Below are 14,332 nucleotides of genomic sequence, written 5' to 3' on the forward strand. Positions count from 1 at the left end.
TTTTGCTCTGTTAATTTGAAATATTGAATGGCCAAAAGCAGCAAATGAAGAAGCACCAGACAGTTCCTTGCTGTCTTGCTTGCTTTCTCCACCCTCTGATTCCACAAGGTACTTAGCTTTCCCTCAAACTAGAATAACATGGGGGGAGGGGGATGTTTGCTTTTTTTTTTTTTTAATTCTCAGAGATAATGCATTTATAAACACAGAAATGGTTACAACAAAGATGACCGTGATGAGCGGGTATATATATATTTATATATATATATTTATATATAAATCCATGTCCGGCGTCTGACCTGGCACCTAGGGAGCTAAGTCCAGTCCTTTTGTCTACCCTGAACACTCCCTTCTCTGCAACACATTTGTTCTGGGGGTTTCACAGAGAACACAAAGTTCTCATAGATCCTTGGGGGATCAGATAGGGAGACAGAGTACAGGGCCTTGACCACCTGGGAAATTTGTAAGGGGATCACATCTAAGCCCTTGCCCCCTTACAAATAAAAGGAGGTCTAATCCCCACCCAAATCATCTTCTACCAGCAGTAGGTAGGAAGTGAAGTGAGACCATGTAGAAGAAAATGGCTCTCAGGGGTTGGGGTACACAAAACAAACAAACAAAAAAAACACCTCTATTCTTTTGCAGGCAAGCATAGGACAGGAGGCTGGTTGCATCTGGAGCTCCCTTCTCTTTGTTATCTGGAGAACCAGCCTCTAGTCTTCTTTTAGCCTGAACTTGGAGGATGAGGGAGAGGGTAAGTGCCCACACCAGACAAGTTTCTGTGAGGTCGCAGCAAATCCTTCCCTTGAGCACCAACCCCCAACTTTAAAAGCTTTGCTTGGGAGGGGGCTGCTGGATGACACAATCAGCTCAGTATCCTTTGCAAATCAGGAGGGCTGATGTTCCTTTTGAAGAAGAGTTGAAAATAATGATGGTATCTTGTAAAGGAAAGCTGTGCCTGAGGCCCAAGTAGATGGTGCCAAGGCTTGTCCCGGAAGAAAAGGACTTTTCCCAAGAGGAGTTGAAGAAAGAGACCAGAACTTCTTTCTCCTATTCCCAATGGGTGGCAGCACGGATCTCTAAGAGCTGGCCAGGTGCTCCACCTGGATGGTGCTGGTGGTGACAGTGAGACAGATGTCCTTATGATGCTCCGCCGTCTTATAGGGGGTCAGGTCAAAGGAACACTGGGGTGGAGGGTTGGGGTTGCTGTCCCCACCACCCCCACCCTGGGGGGCTGCCCCAGGGGACTGGAAGTGTGGTGGCTGTGGCTGCTGTGGCTGTTGTTGCTGCTGCTGTGATTCCTGGGAGGCTTGGGCTTGGGCTTGGGCTTGGGTTTGGGCCTGGGCCTGGGCCTGGGCTTGGGCCTGGGCCTGGGCCTGGGCCTGAGCTTGAGCTTGAGCTTGAGCTTGGGCCACTGCTGCCGCTGCTGCCGCTGCTGCCGCTGCCTGTACTTGTTGCTGGAGATCAGGAGGGTTGTGTTTGCGCATATGTTTCATAAGGTATGTTTCCGATGTATATGCCCGACTACATATAGTGCAGGTGTACACCTTGGCGTGCTTCACCGTATGCGTAGATAGGTGCACCTCTAGTGAGGCTGCATCTGTGTACGCCCGATGACAGTTGTGGCACTTGAAGGGTTTATCTTTGTTGTGCTGCCGTCTGTGGGACTGCAGATTGGAGAGTTGTGTGAAGGCTTTCTCACAGCCTGGGTGTGCACATTTGTATGGTCTATCACCGGTGTGGATTCGGGTGTGCTGCTGAAGGTGGGAGAGCTGGCGGAAAGATTTCTCACAGAAGTTACAACTATAGGGCTTAGCGCCTGAGTGTATACGGATGTGCTGGGCCAGGTAGGAGCTGTTGGCGAAGGTCTTGGAACAATGTGGGCACTTGTGGGGCTTGGTCTCAGTGTGTGACTTGGAGTGGATCTGCATCTCCGACTTTGAGTAGAATGTCAGTGAGCACATCCGGCACCTGTAGGTCTTGCCGTCTTTCTGATGGTCATCTTCATCCTCAGGGGAGAGGACATAAGGGTCATTCATCTCAGGCAGTCCTGATTCCAGCATCCGCTTCTTCTTGCGGCCCCGGGGGGGCTTGGGAGCCACATTGCCACCTCCACCACCACCTCCGCCTCCTTCCTCAGTTAGGGTTGATGCTACCTTCTTGGAGAGGTCAGGGACCACCTGCAGGGCTTGTGAGCCAGGGGGAAGAGCTGAGACAATCATAGGAGCCGAAATGGGGAAGGTCTGAGCTGATGAGGCTGTGGTCACGAGAGAGCCTGAGGGGGATGTGATTACCAAACCAGGACCCCTTGATTGACTCCCTTCTCTTCTCCACCTCTGAGAACAGGAGACTCCAGCAGTCATCAGTCCTGTAGACGGCACAGGGACCACCGTAATATTCTGAGTAACGGATGCCTGGCTGTGTGGGGTCAGCTGGTCTGACTTGGACTCTGTGTCCATGCTGATGCCTGAGGGCAGGGACACTGAGGCAGGCACTGTCAGCAAGGTGGGGTAATGGGGTGGAGCCAGCCCACAGCCCTTCTCTGGCAACAGCTGATCCTTCATCTTGTTGATGAACATTGTGTTCTCAATCTGTCCTGAGACTGTGGGGATAGAAGGCCAGAAGTATGGGTTAGAATTGAAATGAGATTCTTCCATTCTACCCTCTCTCTCTCTTCCTCCTGTCGTCTTATTCTTTCTCCTTTCCAGGGCTCCTGAACTTTCCGGCGGCGATGGCTGCGGCGGCGCCAGAGCCTGAGCCAGAGCCGGATGTTTGTCTTTACAATTCACATTTCTTTGCCTGAAGTGATGAGAGGCATCAAAAGCCAGAGAATAACTGAAGGAGTGAAGCAAAAATCTAAAAATTTAATCCATTAGCGCCCAAGTTTAGATTTCATCCAAGATTGTGATATTATCTATATAAAATGGAAATTTTCAAAGGAACATTTGAAAATTCAGTGAATCTTTATCTGTTAATTTCACAGGTTGCTCAGAAGCAGGGACTTTGACTCCTTCCTAAGACAGAGCTAACAAAGCACAAATCCATCCAGCACTCAGGAGACCCACCAAGGACAGGAACTTCTGGATGCACAGTTGCAGTAGACCAAGAGGGGTGACCACCAGCCACCCAGCTGCAAAATCAGGAACCATCAAAGGCCCAGGAAAGTTCTGCACTCAGTCCCTCCCAGAGTGAGAATGGCAGAAGTATGGCACATTATATCACAGGAGCCTAAGGAGACTCGGCTCCTACTGGAACGTAAAGACACACAGTGGGAAAAGCAATTCCAAATAAGTCTGTCATTCAGTCACTATTAGCGCACCTCGATGAATTTCTTTGACTATTGTTCTCTGGTTTTATAAGATGCTAACAAATCAAGCTGTGTGTGGGATGTATGGGAACGTGGCAACTACTCTAGAATTCTAAAGTCATTCTCAATTTTATTTTTTATTTTTTATTTTTTTTAAGAGAGAGTGAGAGAGGAGAGAGAGTGTGAGAGAGAGAGAGAGAGAGAGAGAAAGAATTTTTAATATTGATTTTTTAGTTCTCGGCGGACACAACATCTTTGTTTGTATGTGGTGCTGAGGATGGAACCCGGGCCGCACGCATGCCAGGCGAGCGCGCTACCGCTTGAGCCACATCCCCAGCCCCTCAATTTTATTTTTAAATGCAAGTTGGTACTGATGTTTTTGCCACTTTTTCTCCACAATATACAGATTCCTCATTTACAAAATATAAAATGCTCTCCTAACACTGAAGCAGTAGCTCCTCCCCACCACACTGTCTCCTTGTAGCTCAGTTCATCTTTATGCAACAACTACCATGCTCCTGGTTTAAAGCTGGCACGAGATGTTTACAAAAGTATGAAGCGAGGTCTGTGCCCTTGCAGAACTCACAGGCTGGCTACAGAGACAAAGCCAGGGACACAATGACCAGGGAATTCCATTCTCCATTCTAGTAAGTTACCTATCGAATTCCTTCACCTTCCAATGTTACTGAGAATGGGATGCATCATGAATTCGATGGGGTCTCAAAATTGCAATTGGCATCATTCTTTATCAGTGGTGCATTGTTCATTGAGGGGCTTTTAGCTTCCATGGAGATGGGGAAGGAAAGCTGAATTAATCCATCCTGATCCCTGGGAGCACAAAGGGAGAGGCTCCTTAAGGGGTGGGACTTGGGCCAGTGCCTCCCTGGTGCTGGGACAGAGGAGCACATTCGCCCCCTTCCCTCCACAGCCATGGTATCTAATCTGTTCTCTGCCACCTCTTCCTTCCCAGATGCCCTGCCGTGCCCAGCTGAGCTTGTCCAGCCCTTTCTGCCCAGTCTATTCTCCACCCTGTGACCCTCATATTCTGCATTTTTGTCCATATTTATTGAGTATGAGGGACAAATAGAAATTACATCCTAGAAGTTTCACTGTGGAATGATTTCTGTGAGCAAACCAATTAGCACACCCATCACTTCCTCTTTTGGGGGGTGGTTTATTTCAGACAAAAAGGGACAATATCAGTTTATTTCAGACAAAAAGGGACAATATCAATGCTACAGCCACATTGCTGGACATGAGGTCTCCAGTACGTGTTTATCTTATATCTGGTCAGTATATTTCTTAATTACAAAGCTAATGATATCACTCACAGGTTAAAACACTCCAATGTTACCTTATCACCCTGAGGTTAAATTGGAAACTCCAAGGAAACAAGACACCATGATCTGGAATCTGGCCAATTCTCCAGTCCTACCAGGCGCCATGTCAACCCTGCCCAAACCCATGGCCCATCCCCTCACTGTGCCCACAATTCACCACGCTCTACCCCTTCCAAGATTTCCAGGATCCTGCCTAGATTAGTCCAACCCGTTCCCCACGCTTTCCTCTGGGTAAAAGCTCAGCCAGCCCCTTGGACTTTTAACCCACACTATGTGGCAGAGAGGACTTCCCACAGGCCCATTCCCCACCCTGGGGCACATGGCTCCCCACCGCCAGGCTCCACCATGCACTGGTTCTCTCATGCGTGCAAGTGAGTGAAGGAGTGGACAGCTGTCGTGCCCTGGCCTGGGTGACTGGGGATCCAGGCACCTTCCTGTGCTTCCTGCTCTGTTGGCTGGATACCAAGGGTTCCCAGGGACCAGGAAAGAGCCAGACCCTGGCACCACAAGGAAATAAGTCTGCTGACACTAATTACCTTGTGCTATTCTTGAGATCTGGGATTTCTTCATGACAATAGCTACCATAACCTTAACAGCGAGATAATGTATAATCTTATGATATCTTCAAGATAATCAGTCTCAATTTGGAATTCAAAATTACATTGACTAGACATGACAAATCAATGTAAGGCAGTCTCCTGGATAGGATCCCAGAATAGAAAAAGGGCATTAGGTAAAACCTAAGGAAACCTGAATAGATCATGTACTTTAGCTAACAATAATGTGTCAATATTGGTCTGTTACTTGTATCAAATGCACCACAACCAAGCAAAATGTTAACAACAGGGGAAATTGCAGGGGAAATGACTATCAAAATGGTGAAGTCGGCTCTCTTTTTCCATAAATCCAAAACTTCTGTAAAAATAAAGCCTACTAATGTATAAAGTTTCAGCTAACTTAGATGGCCAAGTTCTAGAGATCCACCCCACAGGATCGTGCCTGCAGTTAACAACAGGGGATCATTCACCTGTCAGGAGCACTGCTCTCCTGTCGAGTACCCTTCAACACCCACACCTGCACAGGTGCGCCACCCGCACAGGTGCTGGAGATGCGTCTGTTGCTTGGAGGTAGAAATGGCGTCAACAGGTGCTTGGCACACCCGAACTCCCCAAACTGTGTGTATTCAACATGTGCAGCTCCTTGTATATCAATTTTACCTCAGTAAAGCTGCTTTTAAAAATAAATTTAAACAACTGCCAACATCCTAAATATTCACATTGATTTGACCCGCGGTCCGCCTTGTGCGCCTGAGGACCTGGTGGTGCTGGCCGTCCTCATGGGCTCTGCAAGGGGTCAGAATCTAAATCCTCTGTCCCCCACCTTGAGCAGTTTTCCCCCCATCCCTAGTGTCCTGACCCCAGGGCAGTCATGGAAGCAGTGGGTCTCACCTGATTGGCACTGATGCTCAATGGCTCATGGTTCACTCTTGGAGGGCCTGACGGGTATGTGAAGGTGGCTCTCTAGTGGACATTACAGTGGCCATTCATACAGCACAGCCTTGCTCAGAGAAGGCCACCTCTCCTGCTTCCAGTTCCAATTCCCTTGGCATCTGTCCCTGCAGAAGAGCAGGACCTCACACTACTCAGGTCTTCTTGCCCAGTCAGCTCCCCATCCAGGCCAACATGTCCCCTGTGGGTGCAGCGGTGGGATGCCTCATTCCACTCTCCCTCCAGCACAGCCCCCCACTGTGCAGCCACCAAGGCCTGGCTGTCTGCAGGGTGAATCCAGGCCAGCAGCCCTGTGGCCACGCCCACCTAGTGGGCAGATTCACCTGGAGCTCTGTGGGTGGCCCTGGCAGGTCACATCCTCCTCCCTACACTTGCCCCTTGTGTGGAGGGGGATGGAGCTCACAGCACAGCTCTGCAGAAACACCCCCTGTGCTGTCCCCACCATCCCCAAAGTACCTAAGGCTCTGATCCATGCCTATGCCCAGTGGGGGTGTCTTGGAGAAAACAGTTTGTGGTAAAAAGAGATCTCGATAGCAAAGATACAAATGAAAAGGAAACCCACCACAATCAACTTTCTAGCCCTCTTCATGAGAAAGAGAGTCATGCTACAGTCACAGAAACTCAGGAGACTGAGGCAAGATCACAATTTCAATGTGAGCCTCAGCAATTTAGGGAGGCCCTAAGCAACTTAGCAAGACCCTGTCTCAAAATAAAAAAGTAAAAAGGTCCAGGGATGTGGCTAGGGGGTTAAGCACCCCTGGGCTCAATCCCCAGTACCACCCCCCCAAAAAAAAAAAAAAAAAAACAGGGGATTTGTTACTAATCTATTTACCATAAAAACAAGTTGAGCAGAGCAAAGAGGAGAGCCAGCAGCCCTCCTTGCACCTTATATTGGTCCTGAGGGGCAGGGCTGAGCCTTGTTCCCTGCTCTCACCACGTGGCCAGAGGTCTCTGTGCACAAGCGCAGAACATCTCCCACAGCTGCAGGCCTTGTAGGGCCCCAGGCAGGTGGAAAGGCTTGGGCCTGAGCAGCTGAGTCCACTTAAGAGCTCAGGCCCAAGCCATGCCTCCTGGCCCCCCAGAAAAGCCACCTGCACTGCCACTTCATGACCCCTGCCTTCATGGCTGGACTCCCTCCCAGGTGCAGTAGAGTCTCTGGAACACAGACTTTCCCCCTAGCTGTGAGGCACAATTGAAGCAAATAATTGCTCTTATCTGATGACACAGCTCAGTGGGCTGGCCACTACACACATCTGGAACACCCTGGCCCCCCTCACTGCCTCCTGCCAGTCCCTTGGGCTCCCCTGTGTGCTTTGCTTTGTTTTGCAAAAATACTTAACCAGAGAGAGCTGTCCTCTTAACATGATTTAAAGGGCAAAATACCACATTCCTCACTACAGGCAGTTAGGGTGCAGATCTCCAGGTCTCACTCACCTGGCATACATGTGCCCATGTAGCTTTGACCAACACCTATTCCTCGCCCCTCACCCCTGGTGACCACTGTTTATTCTCAGCCTCTGTAAGTTCATGTTTTTAGATTACCCATGTAAATGAGGTCGTGCCGGATTTTTCTGTGCCTGGCTTATGGAATTCAGCACAACGTCCTCTAGGTTCATCCAAGTTGTTGCAAGTGCCGGCATCTCCTTCCTTTTCAGGGTTTAACAATATTCCACAGTACACCTGCCAATTTGCTTAGGCATCCATCTATCCATCCATCCATCCATCCATCCATCCATCCATCCATCCATCCACAGGACATTAAGATGGATTCCGTCCATCCCTTGGCTGTTGTGAAGGGTGTTGCAGCAAACCCATGAGTACAGATGTCTCATCCACATGCTGATTTCATTTCTTTTGAATATACACAGAAGAGGGCTTGCTGGGCCATATGGTCGCTATATTTTTATTCTTCCAAGGAACCTCCACACTGCTCTCCATGGTGTCTGCACACATTTGCACATTTGCAAATCCTTGGTGAGTAACGCTTCATGGGAATCCAGGGGGAAGGCTTGTGAGTCAGCCACACCCTTCCAACCAGAGGAGTTGTTAGGGGAATGGGCGTGCGACCTTGGAGCCCACAGAAAATAAGCTCAGTGTCCTCGGAGAGTGGCACTGCCATGCCCAAACCCTATGGAAGGTGAGGCTCACGGCAGGAGCACACAGCACATGTGCTTCGGGAGACGTGAGGATGGGTGTCTGGTGCTGGCTCTGCCCGTCGCCTGAGTGTTTGTGAATGAGGCTTCACCCCATTCCTGTTCTTCCCATTGCTGTCAGTCTAAAGCCCTGAAATGGTTTCCTGTGACATCTGAAAAACCTGCCGTCAGCCAGACACAGTGCCTCTTCCCCCCACCTGCTGCTTCTCAGGCGTGTCCATGAGTGCTGCACTGGACCTGCTGGCCGCCTGCAGCTGTGTGCACTGCCGTTTCTGCAGATCAAGGCCTAAGAGGGACTGAGTCCAGAAGACCCAGGCCTCTTCACTTCCACCCAGGATCCGATTAGAACACATCCAGGGCTTGAGAACTCCCTGAGGACAGTTCTGTTCTTCTGGCTATAAACCTAGAGGGATGTGAGGCTGGAGCTGCTTCCATGAGGGGAAGAGCCTGTCTAACCATGGGACACACACGGCAGAAGGCAAAAATGAAATAAGATGGACTGTACCTGATGAACCCCTGGATGCTACTGCACCTGCAATCCACTCTTCCCCTGAATACTTCAGCTTGTTTGTTTAAACCTGTTTTAATTGGATTCTCTGTGATTTGCAAAAGGAAGATAACAAACTGATAGATTTCATAAACTCCGGACCATTTTTATTGCAATGTTTGTTTTTTCTACTATGTAGAATAGCATCTCTCTCCTGGAAGAAAAGAAGGAAGGAAGGGAGGAAGAAGAAGGGAGAGTGAGTTTTGGATGGAAGGTTCTAGCTGAGCACTCAGCCTGAGAAGGGAAGGACAGATGTCCATGGTCTCACCGTGCCACAAAGAATGGCGGCCTGCTCTCCAGGTGGGATCACTCATGAAATACAGTGGGCTATTAGGCTCATCTGTCTCTCCCACCACCCTCTAATTAAAAAACCAACTTTAAAAATCTTACTATTTTGAAAGACAGTAATTTAAGTCATTTTAGTTAGAGGGGAAATTACATGGACCAGTGGTCTTTGATAAACCAGGCTATTCCAAACTGGTTCGCTGGAAACCCCTTTCTAAAACACTTAACAGGCCACCTGTGGTCCAGGATGGAGGGCTGCTGCCCAGCACAGGGACTCTCCAGCCACGAGGAGACCAAGCCTGAAGGCAAGGGCCGTGGCCACAACTTACCCCTGAGAACTGGGATTTTCGAGGGTTTGGACACAAAAAAAAAGCCACCGTAGGGCCCCTGCCAGATCCTGCTTCTCCCGGGAAATGTACAGCAGCTGCAGGTGCAGAGACAAACCCAAAGCTCCAGCCTCTCAGGTCCACAGAGGACGCCCTGGTGGCCCTGGAGGACCGTGACCTTCTGACCACAGAGGAGAGAGCAGAGAGAGCACAGAACGGGAGGGCGGAACTCTTAAAAAAAAAATCTGAAATGTTTGAGCATCCTTTGCTTTTGAAAAGGCCAATATTCAGAAATACAGATGTAAGAAGGAGATGAAGAAAGCGATTTCTAAATATGAGCATGTGCCGCTTCCTATTAAAGGTTGAAACAAACTATAAATAAACTATAAATAAACTATACATAAACAGATGGAAGAGAAGCAGGGAGGGGCGGGGTGGGAGGAGGGAGGAGAGGGGAGGCTGGGGGCCTGAGGTGGAGCAGATTATCTTCCTTGCTTGTGGGATCATTGCAAAATGAAGCCCACTATCGTGTTTAACTCTGATTCACTAATAAAGAAAAAATTTAAAAAGCAAAATTCAAACTTCAAAGCAAAACCCAAAGCAGAGCATCTCTTCCTTGATTTCCACCTGCATCTCTCAAGGGGATCTGCAGACCTGGAAGTGCCACAGCCACTGTGGCAGGTGCCAGGGGATTCCTCAAGAGCCAACCCGTGTGTCCGAGGTGTGCAGGCAAAGGAAACCCAAGAACATGGCTGCAGATTGCCATGGAAACTGCTGAGCCAAACACTCATCCAGGCAGAGGTCCTGCAGGCCAAAGGGACAGGCAGGGAAGACAAAGGACAAGGCCACAGTGCTTAGCGCCAGTGGACCTCCATATGACCCTCCACTCCTGCCTCCATAACCAGGCTCTTCTCAGTCACCGCTGGGCGCTACTCGGTGGGGCTGGCTGGGGACGGTTTTCATGAAAGCCTCAGGTAATCGGTTCAGAATCCTAGCAGCTCCCAGGTTCCCATAGGTGTTTTTCTTGCAGGTAATCCTTGGGGTCCACCCCCGGGTGGCAATACCTCCACCTTTGGCCAGCCTGGGCACCTGCAAATGGCCAAGCTGGCAGCTTCGGCTCTCTGTGGCTGCTGGAGCAAAGCTGCACACCCTGGGTGACTTAAAGACCCATCATTTGTGTCCTGGAGGCCAAAAGACTAAGCCAGGTGCCCCGGCCATGCTCTTGGGACACCTCCAGGCACCTTCCTGTGCCCTCCCAGCTCCAATGGAGCCCACAGACCTGGAAGCCTTTCCCTCCCAGCCGCCTGGCTCCAGCCTCCTCTATCCTCAGAGGACTCCGTGTGTCCTTCCTCACCCACCAGCCCCTCGTAAGGACATGGTCACCCTGCATCAGGGCACTCCCTGCTGTACCGTGACCTCCCTTGACTAACGAACTCTGCAAAAACCCGATTCCAAATCAACTCATGTCCTGTCCTCGGGGCAGGATGTCAACTTACCTTTGGGCAAAGACACGGACATCGCAGAGCTCCACCCAGGCCCCCAGAATGCACGTTCCTTCCAGCCCCACACCCAGGCCCAGCCCCCTCAGAGTGTCCATTCGCTCCAGCTCTGGGAGCTTCATCTGAGCCAGCACTGGGTGGGACATGGGTGAATCTCCTCCCTTCTGTGACCTGTGCACCTGGCCAGCACGCCACGTGGTGAGCTGCAGGCCCTGTCACAGCAGCCTGAGCTCTGGGTGCCTTCCAGCTCTGCAGCCTCAGAGCCCTCACACTCCCCTGCAGTCCCCCTCTGAAGGAACAAGGGAAGGGCCACCTCATCACAAGGGGACACACATCACTTCTGCCCTCACCTCAGGTGCAAGAAGCAGTAACTGGTTCTAGTGGGTGCTGCGAAGGGGCCAAGCAAGTTCCCCAGGAAGAGGAGGAAATGGATAATGGCTGAGCATTAGCAGACCCCACTGCAGGGTCAAAGGTGACCCATCAGCACTGACCTCCGGCCCTGCAAGCCCAACCGAGGGCTCTGGGTCCCTGGGAAAGGGCAGGGCCTTAAAATGGAAGGAACCTGGTCCCTGCGAAGCTGCCTGCTGCCCAGCCTCCCCCAGACAGCTGACTGCCCCAGTCCCCAAGGAGCTGCCTCCTGCCCAGCCTGTCCCAGCAGACTGGCTGCCCCTGGTTTAGGTGAGAAACTGCACTATGACTCACTTCCATTGGCCATGGCCACCGATACCTGGATATCATCCTTGGCTCCAGCCAGGGGGTTTTACCTGAGACTCCCAGGCACCTGGCCTCCAGAAGCAACATGCTCTATACAAAATGCTGTTCCTGACTCCAAAAAGACAAGGAAAACTATTTAAAAGAAAAACCCTGGAATCATGAAAGGGCTCACCATCCCCACCTCAGGTCATTAGGTATCTACAGTTCTGGTGTCTCATCTCAGCCACAACAGCCTCTAATATCTGTAAGAATGTTGGTGCTAATTCATGAGAGTCCTCAAGGAAACAGGCCCCAGAGGCAAGAGAAGAAACTACTAAACACCAGCACTAACCCAAATTCTTACAAAAGTCTTGTGAACCCTCAGTCAAGATATGCATCAAATCCATTTCATCACCTTCCCTATTAACTATCAAAATGTTTGCATATTTAAACACTTTCTTGTTGAAGAAAACCTTTCCTTCTTCTTTATGGGCCATTTACTTTATTTTGTATTAAGCCAACAAGAGGAAAATCGATCTGACATTGATTCTAATATGTGATTGAATGTGCATGTGTGTGAGTCTAGAGAGTTCCTCTACCCCTGCAGCAGAGTGCTTCCCTCCCACGGCTGCCAGAAAGGTGGTTGAAACAGCTTTATAATGGATCCTTCCTGTGGATAAAATTCCTAATTTAATTCTTATTTTAATCCAGAGTTTAATCTCCTACCACTTCCTCCAATGGCATTAACTGAAAGAAATATATTGAAAGATTGAAATATTGGCCACAAAAAAAATTTAAAGAAAAATTAGTCACACTGCTGATGGAGTTAATATTGTCACTTCTAAGAATGGATCCCAGCTAACCTGGAAGCCACTACATATGGCTTTCTTGAACTTTCTGCTCACTGACTCTCCCTATCGAGGGTTTCTGTGCACAGCTGTTGAGGTGCTGCATAAGTGGGCTGCGTACTGTGGTGTCCGCCATCCTGAAATCCCACCTTCCGGCTGAAGAGAGGCTGCCCCTCTGGGGCTGACCAGTTCTCAGAGGAAGCACTTCAGCCTGTGAAATGCAGACTGACCCCCAGAGCTGGGCCTGCTGCCTCTGACCGCCGAAAGGCCAGTCCTCGCCACAGTGATGTGACCTCCCCTGAGCACCCTTGACCCTGGAGGAGACAGTGCAAGGACAGCACTTGGCTCTGCGTCCAGCCTGTGGCATGATGGGTGTGCGAATTAGATGGGAAAACACTCTCAGGTGCCCACCATTATTGTCATTCTGTCATTATCTTGGGGACCTGTGTGTGAGCCCCTGTCTGTAATTCAGAGCCAAAAGTAGGGTGAAATTCCTCTTCCCGATAAGAAACCAGGTACAAAACTGCTTAGTATTATTTTTTGGAGACCCGGATAAGAAACTCTATTATGTGAAAAGCTCTGAACACACAAAGGAGCTTCCCCACAGCTGCTGACCAGCCCTGTGGGGTCTGGTCCCTTGTGTGTGGAGGGAGATCGCAAAGCATTTGACTCGGATGACTCAGGGACTCTGGAGGGAAAAGAACATCCATCCCCTTGTTCAGCTCTCAAAGGAGGAGAAGGCAATAAAGAGGTTATGAACATCCAGAGTTATTGGCAGAAACAGATTTGAAAAAAATTTGCTTCATCAGCTTTGATCTGCAACCTTCATTGCAGCGGATGGTGGCTATTGGATAAAGACGCCAGGCACGGAGGCCGAGCGGTGGCCCTGGTGCTCTTAACCAGTTTGGCTAGTTAAGCTTTCATGGATTAAAAGCCTTTTAATAATGTCTGCTGAGAAGTTTTCCTCTCCCTCCCAGAGCAATGCAGGAACAGAAATCATTGTACAGCCATTATCCGAAGGCTACTACAGAAAGATAATGGCCTCGGCTTTCTAAAGTTGGATGCAAGTGATAGATCACGCCCAAATAGATGACGGTACAGTGTTGTTCAGTGACCAGCAGAAGTCCCCGAGTCCACCTGGGTGCCAGGACCCACAGGCACATACTGCTGCCCACCAGCTCATGCAGGAGCAGGTTTATCTCTGTGACATTCAGCAAGTCTCCAAGGAGCACAGCCAGGGGACTGGACAGAAGGCAGCCAAGGCAGAGGAGGTGAGAGGGTTTCCCTGGTCCCGTGGGAAGCAGAGGTGTCACGCCTCCAGATAAATGAGAACCACTGCCCCCATGCAGGTACTGCTTTGCGCTCTCCCAGGATCTGAACCTGTGCTGGGAACCTGCCAGAAATACCCAGCCCTCTCTGCAGAGGGACCCCTCAGCATGGCCACAACATACCTCAGCCGCACTCGCCTCCCTCCCACCGTCCCTTCTCAGCCTCCCAGGCTGGGTTTGTCCCTCTCTCCTGTACTCAGCCTCGGTTCCCTTTCTGTCTCACTGGTAGGTATCAAACTCTGAATTGGAGGTCTATTGAAAGTGTCACTTAAAGATGGTGCAAGTGTGTGCCCAGGCCTGGGACCATCAGCACTTTGCTCCCCACCTCAGAAGCCACCTGCTGCGTCTGGAGTGCACACGACCAGCCAAGCCAGGGACCTCTTCTCTATCACATTGGAGCCTATAAGGGGGTGCTTGTGGGTCCCCCACAGGAGAAGAACCTGACATCATGGCAGAGACACAGGACAGTCTTCTGTCCCCCACACCCTTTCACAGGTGGGG

General features: G+C 50.2%; 1 pseudogene; it reads right to left on the reverse strand.

Moving 5' to 3' along the window:
• Positions 1 to 1,045: 1,045 nt before the first annotated feature.
• LOC144249049 (zinc finger protein 384 pseudogene) lies at positions 1,046 to 2,732 on the reverse strand (annotated as a pseudogene).
• Between the last annotated feature and the right edge of the window lie 11,600 nt (positions 2,733 to 14,332).

This window comes from Urocitellus parryii, chromosome 3 (genome assembly GCF_045843805.1).
Source record: "Urocitellus parryii isolate mUroPar1 chromosome 3, mUroPar1.hap1, whole genome shotgun sequence".
NCBI lineage: Eukaryota > Metazoa > Chordata > Mammalia > Rodentia > Sciuridae > Urocitellus > Urocitellus parryii.